The 16,997-nt window shown below is 44.8% G+C and overlaps 1 long non-coding RNA gene across 7 annotated transcripts in view; it reads left to right on the top strand.

Moving 5' to 3' along the window:
- LOC309658243 overlaps positions 1 to 16,997 on the top strand; it is a 162,381-nt gene that overhangs the window by 37,266 nt on the left and 108,118 nt on the right. The window lies entirely within an intron of this gene.

Raw genomic sequence — 16,997 nt, 5'->3', positions numbered from 1 at the left:
TGTCTATCTAGCAATCATTTCCCCCTTTTGGACATAGGACTCTAATTTTCTTGGGGAGACTTACCCTTCCCAAATCTCAGTCCATGTGATTTGACTGAGGCTGCTCCAACCTCCACCACCAGAGGTGGGCATGTGTCCCAGGCCTGGCCACTCAGAACACTTGCATTTCCATGACCACAGTGATTGGTTCAGAGGTGAGCATGTGACTGAAACCAGGCCAATGAAATTTCATTCTATGACTTTTGATGGAGCCCTTGGAAAAGGGCATGTCCCTTTCTCCTGGGATTGCTGAGCTGCTGAAATGTAAGCCTGGACATGCTGTGGTCATCTTTGCTGCCACTTAGGGAAGGCAGATCTGAGAACAGAGCCCAAAAAAAGACAGCCGTGTGCTGTCATGGAGGGAGATAGTTTCTTCTTGACATTTTTTGAGAACCTGGAGAGGTTTTTGTTTTCTAGTTTTCTTATAAATTGTGTGAGTTGGGTTTCTTTCACTTGCCCTCAAAAGAGGCTGGTGGACAAATATGATATCAGAATTGGGATTAGAACCTACATTATTTAGTCTTAGTTCACTGTATTCTCCACTTGGGTGCTTCTCCCATAGTCACTTATTCAGTTTACCTTGCTTCTGGATTTGTGATCTAGTGAGAGGTAATGTTATCACATGTGGAAGAAATTGCCTTCTATGCTGAGTGAACGTTGTTCACACGAGCCAAGCTGGTTATCTGGGAAAACACTCACCCTCAACAGCCTTGTATAATACCTCCAAAAAGAAACTTCACAGGGAAAGGTGATTGGGAGCTAGAGCTGGTGTGGAAAAGTGTAGGCCTTTGGGGGGTAGAGGAACTTCTATGTGGATCCCACTACAGCTCATATGTGGCTCAGTAAGAAGCAAGGAAATACGATTGGGCTTTCTTTCTCTTCTTCCTGTTTTACCAAATTTTGTGCCACTGAACATGGCTAGAAATGGCATAAGAATGCTAGCACATCAGTTTTAGGTTTTGGGGGGAAAATGAGCAATTTGACAAAACTCTTACAAAATGCTGCTGTTCTTGCAAAGTGCTGAGGGGTAAAGTGGATTAAACTAGGGTGTATGTATCAGAGAGGTTAGGCTAGGTTTTGCTGTAGTAACAAACAATTCTTAAATCCCAGTGGCTTTTAACAACGAAAGTTTATTTCTTGTTCACGGTCTATGTTCATTGTTGGGTTGGCAAGGGCTCCTAGGCAGATAGAACAGCCACCATCTTCATTATGGTCAGTCACCATCCCAGATGGGAAATAGAAATTAAATGATACATGTCACTCTCACTCACAACTCATGGGCCAGAGCTAGGCCCCACTTAACCATTAGGGGACCAGAAAGTACAATCTTACCATGTATTGGAGGGATAGCACTGGAAATATCTGGGGAAACAGCACTCCTGATGTCCATGGTGGCTAAGTTCCAGTCTTGTCTTTGATGGAGGTGGGGGAATAAAATGTAGAGGGGGTATAAAAAGGACACTGATCGCGTGGAGGTGGGAAGAAAGGTAGAGGTGAGAGGATGCTGGGATGGAATGAACGGGCTTCAGTGTCCCATGAGTGTGTGATTCAGTCTTCTGAAACTTGAGTTACTGTTTGTTGCTTAAAAATACAGAATTTTAGATCTCACCCCAGACTGGACAGAATTAGAATCTGCGTTTTAACAAGATCCCCGGGCAATTTGTATGCATGTTAAAGTTTGAAAAGTTCTAATATGTATGACAAATAAGAATATTTTAGGTAGCCTGTGGACATATTTTTATCTTAATAATGATTAAACAATTAATTGTTTTAATAATATTTGATAATTTTTTGTTTTATTACATTCTTTCTGGTTTTCCTTTTATGGAATTAATATCAGATAAAACAACTTATTTCACCAAAAGTTAGTCAATTTGAGAAAAATATTAACTTAAGAGTGGCACAGGTAGGACACCAATATGGGACAAAGTGTTAAAAATGGTACCTGGATGCCTGAAGTCTGGGAAACCCTGCCCCACAGGAGATGCTCCTCCCAACCTCCCATTTCCCCACCCTGGCATCCCTCCTCCCAGATTTCCTGACCTCACCCATCTCCTTATTTGCTTGCAGAGTCCCCTGGGACCAGCCTCTTAGTAGTCACAGGTAGGAAGAGACATGACAAAGACACAGATGGAGTTTGGGCGTGGAAGGGGAAATAGTCATTCAAATTCACAATATCTGAGTGGGAGAGGGATTTATCTGGAAATATCAGGCCTAATAAATATTAGGACTCTGAATCATCCAGCTAATTTCCTCATTTTCCCAGTTGCTATATATGCATATGTGTGTACAGTCTCAAAATTCTCTCTGTTAAAAGTTATCAAACTAAAATTGACAATCCCGAATGAGAGCAATGATGTTCAGCGTATTCTTTTGCTAGTTTCCATTTTAAGCTGATCCATTAGAAACAGTGTCTTTCTCAGTCCTTACTGGTGGGGGATGATGGCTTCATAAGGTGATGCCTTTTTTTGTCCCTCATGTGGTAATGCCCCCCCCCAAAAAAAGATGTCCATGTCCTGATTCCCCAAACCTGTGAATATGTTGCATTATATGGCAAGAGGGACTTTGCAAGTATGATTAAGGATCTTGAGATGGGAAGATTATCCTGGACTATCCAGATGGGTCCAATATAAACACAAGAGTCCTCTTAAGAGGGAGGCAAGAGGGTCAAAGGCAGAGAGGAGATGTGACAGTGGAAACAGATGTTGAGGTAATGTGCTTGGAAGATGGAGGAAGGGGCCACTAGTCAAGGAATGCAGGCAGCCTCTAGAAGCTGGAAAAGACAAGGAAACAGATTTTCCCCTAGTGCTTCAAGAAGAAATAGGCTCGATGACACCTGGATTTTAGCCCCATCAGACTCATTTTGGACCTCTGGCTTCCAGAGCTGCTAGATAATAAATTTGCATTGTTTTAAGCCACTAAGTTTGTGGTGCTTTGTTACAGCAGCAAGAGGAGGCCAATCCACCTCAACTCCCATTGCAGGGGCAGTGAAGTAGATATGGACTCCAACAGCCCGTGGGGACAGCCACAGGGACACCTTCGCAATTAAGACCCCCCAGATGGCTATTATCCCAGGAGTCTCATTGACCCCAAAATAACCTGTGCAGTCAAGTGCCCCGCACAAGCAAAACTTACTTAAGTATATATGTATGCCCATCTGAAAGATGGACAAGCTGGGCCAAAAAGATATCTCCTTTTCAAAGACCCTGTTAGCATAAAACAACCTCTTAAAGTCACTCTCATAGTGATGTCCAAACATGACAAGCTAGCCCTGGGTGGGGGGGAGTGGGGGGGGTCCCACTTTCCTTCCCAAATCTAAGTAAAATTTTGTATATTTAGGGAGAAGAATGCATGGTGGCTTTCTACTAATTCCCCCAATTCTTCTGGTCCCACTTTGCACTTTATTTTTAAATTTTAACAGTGTTTTTTCCCATGGACCCAGAGGCTGAAGGTCATTTATTTCCTACTCTTTGACAATGGTATGAGATCCACATGAAATTAACTCACACATCCTACTTTTGTTTTTCGAAGTATAACAAACAAGATGTTGTGCTGGAGCTTTTTGCACACAGAAATCTGAGTTCGTTGTTCTAGTTGTGTGATGACTTTAAGTCAGAGTACTGCTCAGAGCCTTGTTTCCTCAGCTATAAAATAGGAGTGATAATTCCAAATTCTAGGGGTTGTTGTGAGGATTAAATTATTAAATGACGTGATGTAGGGAAAGTACCTACCTCCATGTTGCTCAATAAATAGCAACTGCTATGACACTTGTTTTCTTAAATTAAATGTGGTGATCTCATATTAGAGTTTTGACTTGAGATATGGCATTTTATGAGATTTTCCCCCTGGCATCCTAGGCACAGTAGTTTCTTACTGTGCATCCCCTGCGCTCCACTGTCTTTGTGGGATGGGCATTGTTGGCTGAGTACTTAGCATCTACTTTTTCTTTCTCCATCCCAACAGAACCTGGTTTTCTGGTTTCCACTTCTCCCCTGAGGCCTCTGGGTCCCACAGAATCTGATTCCATCCCCGCCCCAAGGCCCTGATTGGCCTAAGGGTGATTGTCAATAATCGGTTCAGGAATTTGGATACAGTCCAATGATCACATGGCATTGCCCCAGCAACAGTTATTGGATCAGGGTGGGCATGTGGCCTAAGCTGAAATGAGGTACAAAGTCTTCTTTCTCTTCCTAGATATAAAAAGTAAGCAAGTGCATTTACTACAAGCTGCAGTATGCCACAATGACTGAAGCCAGCTTGAAGTGCAGAGTCAGTGTGTGGAGGAAGGCTGAATCCAGAGAGCCAGAGGAGTTCAGATAGAACCCTGATCATATCATACCTGAAGCCCACACCATCGCTTGACTCCCTATTGCAGGAGATAGTGTGTCTTCTGATTGTTCAAATAAGTTTGTGCCAGGGTCAAGCTAGAGGTTCTTTGTGGAAGAATTCTCTCCTCTATGTAAGTGGGCATGTGCTGTATAAAAACACTGTTCCCTATGTTATTCCCAAGCCTACAGAACACCCTTTAAGGGATCAGGGCAGATCTGACCATGGCAAGGCTAGGTGAGTTTAAGGAAAACAATTTAGACTAAGGATCATGCTTTCACCTCATGGAGGTAAAAAGTCCATTGAAGATAGGGTGATGAGTCCTGGGAGTGCTTCAGTGGGAAGTGAAATACGACACGAATTTACCCCTTTCTACCAGAAACTCCAGTTCCCTGTGAGAAGTAGCATGGCTCTGAGAGGCAGCATGGCATGATGGGAAGAAGCATTCAGAATTGAGACTCTGATCTGGGTCTGGATCCTGACTCCCCCTCTCCCTAGCCGTCTACCTTTGGGCAAGTCACTCAGTCTCTCTGATTTATTATTTATGTGAATGCCTCTGAAAGTCTCGTATGTGCTGAGCACCATGCTAGGTACTTTTTGTGGATTAGCTCACTTTATCTTTAAGCCCACAAAGTGGGTATGTTTTACTAATGGGGAAATGGGCTCAGAGAAATGAATAACTTACCAAAATCACAGAACAGAAAATGATGAGACTGGGATTTGAAGCCAGATAATGGGACACTGGAGACATCTGGTCAACCCAGACCACCACATTGTACTGCCTCTAAGCTTCAAAGGAGCAGGAGTGGCTGGTTGCATGCAGGCAGGGAGCTGAGGATAGTGACGGGGAAGCTTTAATACCCATAGCTCCTCCATTCTTTTATTTTTAACTCACTTCTACAGCCATCCCCAACACTATGATTAGCTTAACATTTTACAACATGGTACATTTGCTAGGGGCCTCCTAAGCCAGGTATTAAGGATGCAGGAAGGGTTGGGAGCCGAGCTTCCTTAAAGTTACACTTCCCCAATTCCACTAACACCACTAAGTAAGACCTACAAACACTTGACAATGGAGAACTCTCCCGAGAGCCCCCTGGTGAGGCTGAGAGACCAAGCTCTTCCTTTAGAGGCTCTGAGTTCCCATGCATCTCATGTGCCTGGTCAGTTCCAACCACGATCCTGCCCTCTGGCTCCAAGTGGACCACAACCTGCCAGCCCCACATTGCAGACCAGCAAACTGAGTCCCACACCTGCCAGGAAAGCCCCAGGTCATCACCTCCAGCTGAAAATGAGACCTGGAAAAGCTGGACCCACCCTGACCAGCTCCCAGCCAATCATTTGGTCTGAGTCCCACATCTTCATCCAATAAATGGGATGGATGATAGAGGGTCTGCCCACCTCACACTGTTTAAGACCAAGGAGGGCATATATGTGAAAACACTTTGTAGACGGTAAAGTGTTCTACAGATGTGATGGTTGCATGATTAGTAGTAATGTGATCATTTTATATTCCTTCTCCTCATTTTAATGCCTCATGAAAAATGCCAACAAAAAGGCCGCCAAATCTGTGTGAGACAGTAGATAACAATGGTAAAGGTACAGGCTCTGGGGCCCCCAAAGAGTTGGGCCTATGCACTTACCAGCTGTGTGATGTTGGGACATTCCTTACACTCTAAGGCTCAGCTTCTTTGTGTGTAAACAGCAGGAGGGTGATACCCATGTTATGGTTGCGAGAATCCATTTGGATTTAAAGTGCTTTTAGAAACATCTGTTTTGCCTGAGCCATCATCAATCACTCCCCCTTGTTCTAGAAGCAGCACCCTGATTTCTCTCTGGGGGATGTCCCTATTGCATGCAGCCTTAGTGGGGTTGCCAGTCAAAGAGCCCTGGCCTCCCCTCTCTGATGTGCATCAGAACCTTAGCCATGCCGTACATAGCCTCTCTGCAGGGAATCTGACACCTGCACAACGTGAAGACAGGACACAGCTGGAGCTGATGAGGATGTGGTTTGGTCTTGCTGTCGAGAGCCCTGGAGCTGATCTGGTTTCTACTGGGAGACCTAGTTCATCTGTTTTTCCTTCAGTTCTGTGAGCGCCCTTGGAGTCTTCTGTTATCACCCATCTTTGGCCAGAGTGGATTTCCTTGCTAACCTTCTGAGCACACTAACTGATCCAAAAGCTTAGAGCAAGAGCTTACCAGGTACATATTACACACGTAACAAACAATAGGTCTAGACTCAGTGACTTAATCATGCACTCATGGGATCCAGAGGCCTGTTCATTCTACCCCAGCATTCCCCCTGCCCCCACCTTTCTTTCCTCTTTTGTACGATTGATGCCCTTTTTATTCCTCCTTTACATGTTATTCCTCCTCCAACAAAGACAAAGCTCAAGGCCCAGAACTTACCTATTATGGTCCTCATGAATGCTGCTCACCAAATATTTTTATGCCTTCTTGGATGTTGACTAACCTTATTTGAGGTGGTTGGCTGCTCTATCAGCCTGGATACTCTTGCCAACCCACAGTGGATGTGTACCATGAGCAAGAAATAAACCTTCGTTGTTAAAAGTTACTGGGATTTAGGGATTGTTTGTTACTGCAGCAAAACCTAGCCTAACCTGACTGATACATATACTCACTTTTCCTTTCAGCTCTTTGCATGTTGGAAGCACTTAGGAAGTGATTTCTCAAACTACTTATTTTCTTCTTCAGACCTACAACCACCATAAGGGCACTCTGATACCATTTTGAGCCACGTTCAGTGGCACAGAATTTGGTAAAACAAGAGTAGGGAAGCCCAATCCTGTTTCCTTGCTTCTTACTATGAGTCATGAGGATGTACACCGCACTTCAGGAAGCACTGCAGTGGGGTCATGAGGATGATGAGGTTCTCAGGTGTAGACGTATATCCCATCATTCAAGTGGGGACTCATTCAGCCAACATGTGCCGAGCTGGAACTCTGTGTTGGATGCTGTGCTAGCTGTAGGCAGGTGGGGGAAAATGTGGGTGAGAAAGCCAACAATCTGAGCCCAGCACTCTTCTGGATGTGAGCCAAATGGCCTGGGAGTAGAGAGGTAAGAATGACTAACCCCAGTTTTGGAGATTCAGGTGACACTTGAGTCAAGTCCTTAAAGAGAGCAGGACTTACCTGGGCCAAAAATAGCTTGGGAGCAAAGCCAAGGGCATGAAGCGTGTTGGTGGGGAGAATTTTTGGCTCCCAGCTTCCTGGGGATATTAGACAGTGAACCCCCTGGAACCATGGTGTTCAGAAAGTTTGTGCAGAAAAGTTGGTAGGTTAGCTCTCCCAGCACTTTTTTTGTTGAGAGACGGGGATTTGGGCAGCCAAGGAAGCAAGTTTTCAAGTGTTTCGAAAAGAGCAGGCACTTGATCTCAGATGATGCCGAAACGAATGGGAACCACTAAAGCCAGACATTCTCCATGGTGCTTGGAGGAAAGTAGCAGCCCCAGGAGCCAAGAGGGTGTCAGGTGGGGACTTGGGGGTGAAGAGTATGTGAGATGAAGGGGCTTGGGCATTGCTGTGGTTTCAGTTTTTCAGGTGGAGCTGAGCACGGGTACGGCCACCACGAAGTTACTATTTTAGCAGAATGCTTCAGGAGACCGACAGATCATCAGAGAGAAGGTCTTGTGCCCAAAGGGGAGGAGCCTCTAATTTTGGCAGATCCGGGACACCCCCTAAAGTAAATATATATGCTCTTCTCATATTGTGCATGATGAACATGAAGGTTTTCAGTAAAATGATGATCTTAAGACCCTCTAATGATATAAATACCATGAAAATGAAATGTGCTCAACCTTGTCAGTAATCAGGGAAATGATGAGCAATGATTTGTACTGGTGTTGTTAGATTGAATTCCCAAGCTTGTGCGGGATCTACCGAGATATAAGCTACATCCTTTCCCGCTGGACTTAAACCTGGAGGGATACAGGCTGATGCTGTTGCAGCCATCTTGCCACCATGAGGGGTGAGCTTGTCTGAGAGTGGCGCTATGCCGGAGGAAGGAGAGATGAGATGGGGAGAGAGAGAGAGAGAAGAGAGAGAGATCAGGGCCTGACAGTACCATTAGAGTCCCAGGATCAAGCTGTAACTGAGGCTGGTACTCCCCTGGACTTTTCAGTTAAGTAAGCTAAGTTTGAGACCGATTTTCTATCTCTGGCAAGAGTTCTAGCCAACACAAGCATAGTAATGGGGGAGAAAAGGCTTGTGATGTTCGTCAGTTATTGAGTGTTTACTACACACTCTGTTATAAGCACTTTATGTCTATTGCTTCATTTAATCCTCCCAACAAGCCCATGAGGTACGGCACTCTTAGCCTCATTTTACGGACAAGAAAACTGAGGCTTATACAGCCCAAGATCACAGAGCCAAGTTTGGACCTAGGTAGTCTGGCCCCAGAGCTCATACTCTTAACTACCGTCTCATCCGTACTCTTGGTGCTTTCTCTGCGGTTGATCAAGGCTGGCTTGGCCTGAAGGTCTGTGTATGTGAGCATAGCCAGTGGGATCCTGGACATTCAGTCTGTAAGAAAAACCCACATGATGTTTTCAAATTCATTGTCTTTCTACATTTAGAAGATGATGATGATTTTTCCATCCTGCAGTACAGTGCTATGGGCTTAATTTGGTAATTAAATGTTTGTTGCTGGGAGTGAATAAATTCTTCTCCATCACCAGGAGATTTTGTCATGTCACTTTGAAGTTGGAGAAGCAAGGCGCCTGCTTGTTCACGGCGGCATTCACTTCCACACTGTAGCCTCATGTAATATATGCTGGCGATCTTTCCCCATCTGTAGTCTCTGGGAAGATGTTATTTACTATCCCTGATGCTAAAGGAAAAAAATTAGGTCACTGCCTCACACATCTTCCTTAAACCATCCAAACACGTGCTTCTTTAGGCAGAGATACATTTTCTGAAGAAGAGAAAACCGGTGCTTTTTTTCTCTTCTAGTCCAACTTTTCTAAAACGTTTGCAGCTAGCGTTCTGAAATGACGTCAGATGTATTTCTTTTTCTTTTATGAAGTGCGTGAGCTGCAGCCTCTGTTCAGCGGTAGCATCATTATATTGTTATAAAGTCCCGAAGTCCTTTAACCCCTGAAGCACGGACTCTCTGCCCCTCCTCTCTCTCTTGCCATTGGAGGACATCCAAGATGCTCAAGTGGCCTGCCCCTCCCACTGCGGGCCATCTCCAAGATGCTCAGGGTTTGCACTGCACGGTGCACACAGCCGGGGCACACAGACCTGTGCAAATGATCTCTTTTGAAAGCTGCCATCTCCAATGTAGGTGTTTCGTGGACGACACCTTATAAAGAGAGTCACCGGTCCACCGCGTTTCTGCCAAATTATGTCAATGTGGAATTGAGCTTTTTTTTTGCTTGTTTTTGGTTTGGGGGAAGTCATAATCTTTTTGAAATAATTTACTTTGTTGTTTTTAAAAAATATGCAAAGCATTTGGAATGGGTTTTTTTTTTATTCTGATTGTACCCTAAAAGAATGTAGAATTTTCACCCCTTCTGAAATTAAAAAAAAATCCTGTTACATGAAGATCAATCGTTAAAGTCCTTTTAGAGTCCCATGAAACACTTATTCTCAAAATATTTTATGTGAGGGGATACTGAGAGAGCATGTATACAGAGGCTTTTGAGTCAGATTGGGGTCAAATCCAAGGGCTTTACTTAGTAGTTGTGGGACTGGGCAAAATACTCCACATTTCTGAGCCTCAGTTTCCCTCCTCCATAAAATGAGGAAAATAACATCTCTATGCAAGAGATGAAGACTATGATAAGCATCTGAGACATAGGAGGCACTCATCAAGTGATAACTGCTTTTTCATTTTTTATTATTTTTAGTGCCATATAGTTGATTTACAATGTTGTGTTAGTTTCTGCTGTACAGCAAAGGGATTCAGTTACACATATGTATACATTCTTTTTTTATATTCTTTTCCATTATGGTTTATCACAGGATGTTGAATATAGTTTTCTGCGCTATACAGTAGGACCTTGTTGTTTATCCATCTTATATATAATAGTTTGCATCTGCTAATCCCAAACTCCCAATCCTTCCCATTCCCACCGCCCAGATGACTGCTTTTATTATTGCCCTTCGTTGTGGTTTTTCCCTCTACATGAGATTCCCATAGGAACTTAAGTACCAACCATAAGCTTAAGGTGGGGAAGCAGGGGTAAAGGTAACGTGATGTCCAGGTATACATTGTGTCAAGCAAAATTTTATGAAAGTTAGGACTCAAATCCAAACCCCAACAAACAGATATTGGAAGCATTCATTTGCTTTCAGAAAGACTCATCTTTAAGCTGTAAACTTCCTGGATTCATTCATGACTTCCTGTTCAGGCTACTTTGGGGAGTGTATTCCAGACACAGTCAGGGGTCTGTTCTCCAGGATCTTGTCCTGGACCCAGAGGAGACTGCACTTCTTTTGAAAAGCAGATTTAAGGTAGAAGTCAGGGAGCTGCTAGCCAATAAGAGGAGACAGAAAAGCAGAAGAGATGTGGAGGAAAGAGGGGAAGGGAGTGGGCCTGGAGGAGGGGCAGCCTCGGAAAGCAGGGGACGTCCCTTTAGGAAACCCCTTAGGAGAAAAGCACACAGTGGGGTGGGAGAGGAGAAGGAGAGAGGAGAAGGAAGAGGAGTCTCAACTGCTGGACGAGAAAGGCCACGTGCAAATAGTTAAAATATCGCTCACTTCTATTATATCATGAAAAAAAATGGCAGTGACCAGAGCTGCCTGGATTAGGAAAAAAGGGTGTAATTCCATCTTGGGGCTTCTGGTGAATTGAGCTTGTGGTTCTGCGGTTTATGATGTCACCAGAACCCCTGGCTGGAATTACAGCCTTTTAATTTACAACTTGGTAAGTGGGGAGGCCGAGGGTCCATCATCCCTGCTTGAAATGTGGTGAGGACCCCAGGGTCGAGGTTGGCCTGGGAGTGAAGGTCTGGAGGCTGGCCCCTTGTACCCTTAGTGGGTAGACAGTCTTGGTCAAGCCACTTTTCCTGTTCTGTCCTCTGTCTTCTCCCCCTGTCTCCCCATCCCTCCCTCCTCATTTCCCCAAGTTGCACAGCTTGATTTTCCCATGATTTATTTTATAAAAAACCCATGTTAGCTAGATTCCTCTGGCCTTCATGCTCATTAAGCTCACAGTTCAAACCTTTCCGTCTCAAAACCCACCCAAGAAAGGCTCAAATGTGACATCTCTGACTTCTAAAGGAAGAGCGCTACATTGGATTGGGGAGCTCATTTCTGTCTTTTGTTCTACCCCCCAACCTCCCGCTCCATCATGCATGCCAAGGTCAGGAAGTGATGGAGCTGGTGGTACCACTGGTCCAGTGGTGAAGCCTCAAGAGTGACTGCTCACAGCCTCCTCCAACATGACAGCATTTGGTGCCCCAGTGCCTTTGCTTATCCTAGCTCCTCAGCCTCCATTTATTCTTCAACCTTTAACATAGGTTTTCTGAATATTTATTATGTACCAGGAGGCCCTGGACTCAGGTCTTGGGATATAATGGAAAGCAAGATAAATATGACTGCTGTCTTCATGAAGGCTCCTGCTGCCCGCTTGACATTACCATTTTGGGATTGCAGAGATCTCAAAGTTAGAATGTCCCAGCCCTTATTTCCAAATTCACCCATCCTTAAGGGTTCCCCATTTCAGTTTCTGCCACTATCATTGCCAAGTTGCTCAAGCAGAGATCCAGAGATCCAGGAGTTTCGTGTCCAATTTCTCCTTTTCCCTCATCCCCAACGGCCAATCTATAGGCTAGTCTTGTCCATGGTACCTCCAGGATAAAACTCTTCTGGACCACTTTTCTCCATCTCACTGACATCTTCTTACTCCATCAGCTCTTCATGATTGCAACAGCATCCCAATGGCACCTCCCACTTCTTGATTCTCTCTAATCCAAGAGTTCTCAAAGTGGGGTCCCCAGACTAGCAGCAGGAGCAACACCTGGGAACTTGTTAGCAATGCATATTCTTGGGCCTCCCCCAGACCTATTGCATCAGAGTCTCTGGGAGTGGGGCCCAGAAGTCTTGAGTTTTACAAGCACCCCAGGTGATTTTGATGCAAGCTCACATTTCAGAACATCTTCAATCCATCCTCTGACCAGGCAGGGTACTTTTTTTTAAAATGCATTCTCTTATTTTTTTAAAATGTTGTTTTATTCAAGTATAGTTGATTTACAGTGTTGTATTAATTTCTGCTGTATAGCAAAGTGATTCAGTTATACATATGCATACATTCTTTTTCATATTCTTTTCCATTATGGTTTATCACAGGATATTGTATATAGTTCCCTGTGCTATACAGTAGGACCTTGTTGTTTATCCATTCTGAATGTAATAGTTTGCATCTGCTAACCCCAAACTCCCAGTCCATCTCTCCCCCACCCCCTTCCCCCTTGGCAACCACAAGTCTATGTCTGTGAGTCTGTTCCACAGATATGTTCATTTGTGTCATATTTTAGATTCCACCTATAAGTGATATGATATGGCATTTGTCTTTCTCTTTCTGACTTATTTCACTTAGCATGATAATCTCTAGGTCCATCCATGTTGCTGCAAATGGCATTATTTCATTCTTTTTCATGGCTGAGTAATATTCCACTGTATATGTATATACTACATCTTCTTTATCCATTCATCTGCCTGTGGACATTTAGGTTGTTTCCATGTCACTATTCATTCAGGTGAATAGTGCTGCTATGAACATAAGGATGCATGTATCTTTTTGACTACAGTTTTCTCCAGATATATGCCCAGGAGTGGGATTGCTGGATCATAGTTTTTTGAGGAAACTCCATACTGTTTTCCATAGTGGCTGCACCAATTTACATTCCCAACAACAGTGTAGGAGGGTTCCCTTTTCTCCACACCATCTCCAGCATTTGCTATTCGTAGAGTTTTTAATTTTTATAAATTTATTTATTTTATTTATTTATTTTTGGCTGCGTTGGGTCTTTGTTGCTGCGCGGGGGCTTCTCCCTAGTTGCGGCGAGCGGGGGCTTCTCTTGTTGCGGAGCACGGGCTCTAGGCATGCGGGCTTCAGTAGTTGTGGCACGTGGGCTCAGTAGTTGTGGCTCACGGGCTCTGGAGCACAGGCTTAGTAGTTGTGGTGCATGGGTTTGGCTGCTCCGTGGCATGTGGGATCTTCCCAGACCAGGGCTCGAACCTGTGTCCCCTGCATTGACAGGTGGATTCTGTGCCACCAGGGAGGCCCTGTAGAGTTTTTAATAATAGCCATTCTGACTGGTGTGAGGTGGTACCTCATTGTAGTTTTGATTTGCATTTCTCTGTGCATTCTCTTATTTACTCCCATTTTACAGATGAGGGAACTGAGCTCTGATCTTAGAGGGTAAGTTGGATTATATAACTTCCAAGCCGAAAATCCATCAGGAACCTCCCACTGCACTTAGAATAGAACCTACACCATCTGTCTCTGGCCTCTCTCCCCAGCTTCCTTTTGAGCAATGCTGTTCCTTGGACTCACTTGTTTCCAAACATTCTTATCTTTCAGTTCCATGAACATACAATTCCCTTTCCAGCCTCAGGGCCTTTGCACATACCATTCTTTCTGCCTGGAACACTCACTCTCACTTTATATGAATAGCACCATCACCCCATCATTCTTGCTCAGCAAAAATGTCACCTCCTCAGAAAGACATCCCCTGACTGTCTTAAAATAGATTTCCCCAGTATTCTCCATTTCAGTTCCTTATTCATCTCTTCACAGCACAATTAGAGGTAACCTAATTCATTCTTTTTCTTTTGTCTCCTCCGCTAGGAAGATAGGAGCTCTGTCTTTTCACCATCAAATTCCTAGTACCTAGTACCTACCATGGAAATACAGCATGGAATGAATGAATCTATGAATGAACATAGTCTAGATTATTTTGCTTTGCCAACCAAGTCCTTACTTGTCCTTAAGATCTCAGCTCAAATATCACCTTCTCTGGGGGGCTTCTCTCGTTGCCCTAAGCAGAATTAAATCCGTGATCTCCCAACACTCTGGATGGCACCATCACGACACCCATTTCCTTGTGAGGCTGGGGAGGGGGGCAGTGGGATGGCAAGAGTGTGGCCTTTGAGGCACAGAGACCTGGGTCCACAAAACAGCCTGTGTCACATCCTGGCTGCTCACCACTTCCCCTCTCTGAGTTCCCTCATGTGCGCGATGGGGAGTTTCTCGTGAGGATGCAATAATGTGCCTGGCACAGGGCAGGTCCCTCAGAAGTGGTAGCTGTTACGTTTTAGAGTGAGTTATTCATATAACTCTCTCGCCCAAGAGCCTGGGAGCTCCTGGAGAGCTGGCCTGTGTCTTGTCATTTGTGCTGGTTGAGGGAGGAGGCATAGGGAGTCCCCTGCATGCCCTCCCCATGCATGTCCAGGGCATGGTTTTGGTGGCCAGCTGGCCAGAGGACAGTGAGAGGGCAGTCTCTGTCTGTGGGTGAGCCTGGCCTACGAGTCACAGGGAGAGGGAACGCAACTGGTTTGAAAAGCAAGCTAGACCTCTTCACCTATGTCCCCCTCCAATGAACAACACAAATGGATGAGCCAAAAACGCAAAGAAAATCATGGGATCATAGCTTGAGTTGAATATCCCATGTGCCCAGAGATGCCATCGAGTTGTTTTGCAACGCCACTTGGAAAGGCCCAGTGGGTGTCTTTGCCACCTGAAACTGCTTCCTTCCAGCGCTTGCCCTCAGTTGCATGGATGGCAGGGAATGCAGGAGACACCAGATTCCAAGGAAGTGCATCAGGCGTTTGCCTGACCCTCACTTGGTCATAAGCGAAGTCTGCTTTTCTCTCGTGAGACTCCTGGTGTATGTAGAAGCCAATGCTGCCTGTCTGGTCCACCCTCTTTCACAGAGCCTCTTGAGCTGTTCCAGCCACTGCTGACCTCCGCCCAGGCCCATGAGCAGGAGACTCACCTCTAAGTTCAGCCGTGTCTGCCATCTTGTACTGTGCTCTGTCTCAGGGGCACTTTGAGGTCCTGGCTTCCTCTGGAGGCAGGGCTTTGCCATTGGTCAGCTTCCTGAGTGTTCTCTGGGCACAGCACACACTAGGGGGACCTCTACTTCCAGGCATCCCTTAGTGTATATCTGTACTGTCCACACCTGAGGCATTTGGATCTCACTTTCATGATTTTTGCCGTAGTATGTTTGCAACTGCAGTTGCCCCTCATATCTGTGGGGGATTGGTTCCAGGACCCCCATGGATACCAAAATCCACGGATGCTCAAGTCCCTTTATAAAATGGTGCAGTACAGTCAGCCCTCGGTATCCGTGGGTTCTGCATCTGTGTATTCACCCAGTCCCTCCCCGGCTGGTTAACCTGCAGATGCGGAACCCGTGGATGCTGAGGGTCGACTGTACTCACATTGTGACTTCATATTTTCCTTTGAACCTACTCACTATTTTTTTTTTCTACTCACTATTTAATATCAATAGATTTATTTTAAATGGAAAATGTATACCACTCTCTGCTTTATTCGCACTGCCCGTGTCAACTGCCATGAAACCATAAAAATAATACAAAAAAAGCAAAATCACTTTATGCATTTCAGCTAGATCTGCCAGAGACTTGAGCTTGAGGGCTTCTTTCTCTTTGTTGAAAGTGAGAACAGCAAGTTTTAGAGATGTGTTAAACTGCTACTTTTTCCTTGAAATAATCAGAAAGTTTGAAAGAGAATTGAGAACGAATTAATCCCTTGATTGAATGTTTTTTAAGACTATGTCTGGTACCGCCTAAACCATTTTAGGTATAGTGACTATAGTTAGCAATACTGTTTTATATACAGTACTTCAAAATTGCTAACAGACTGGATTTTAAATGTTCTCACCACAAAAGAGGAACGTTAATTATGTCATGTGATAGAGGTGTTAGCTAAAGCTATGGTGATAATCATACTGCAATATATAAATGTATGAAATCAACACATCGTATACCTTAACCTTATACAATCATATGTAAATTATACCCTAATAAAAATAACTAATACATAGTTAAGGCACAAAGTGTTTTAGCGAGATTAACTCACCTATCTTTGGAATAATACTATGATGGTGTATTATAATTATCCCGCTTTTCAGACAAGGAAATCAAGGCATCTAGAGGCTAACTTGCCCATGTTCATACAGCTACTGGGTAGTGGAGGCAGAATTTGAACCCAGCTGCTTGGTTCTGGATGCCTTCATCTCAAATGCTACTCTCGCAGCCCCTTGGAGGTCCCACTCATCTTAATACTTTGGGGATGCTGGCCGTGTGGAGAGCTATGGATGGCGAGGCCAGGCCATCTCTTCCCTGGGCATGGTGGGTCTGGCTCAGGCAGAGCTGCGTGACCCATCGGCAGAGCTGCTTCCTCCTGGGGCCAGGAGTTGTGATCATCATTGTGTCTGTGGTGCTTCTGTGTCTTTAGCTCTGTTCTGTTCATTGAGCGCCTGCTGGGGACTGGGGACATGGACACAGATACACCCCTTGCTCTCCAGGAGCTCACAGTCATCCAGTGGGGGAGGAGGACCATAAATGGACACTGAAGGAGCCGCATGATGGAGTTCTATTACAGAGGGGAGCACAGAGGGGTGGGCCGGGCTGCAGGCA

This window comes from Balaenoptera physalus (assembly GCF_965194825.1).
Source record: "Balaenoptera physalus genome assembly, chromosome: 3".
NCBI lineage: Eukaryota > Metazoa > Chordata > Mammalia > Artiodactyla > Balaenopteridae > Balaenoptera > Balaenoptera physalus.
The sequence above is the reverse complement of the archived record's forward strand: the minus strand, read 5'-3'. Positions and strand labels throughout refer to the sequence as shown.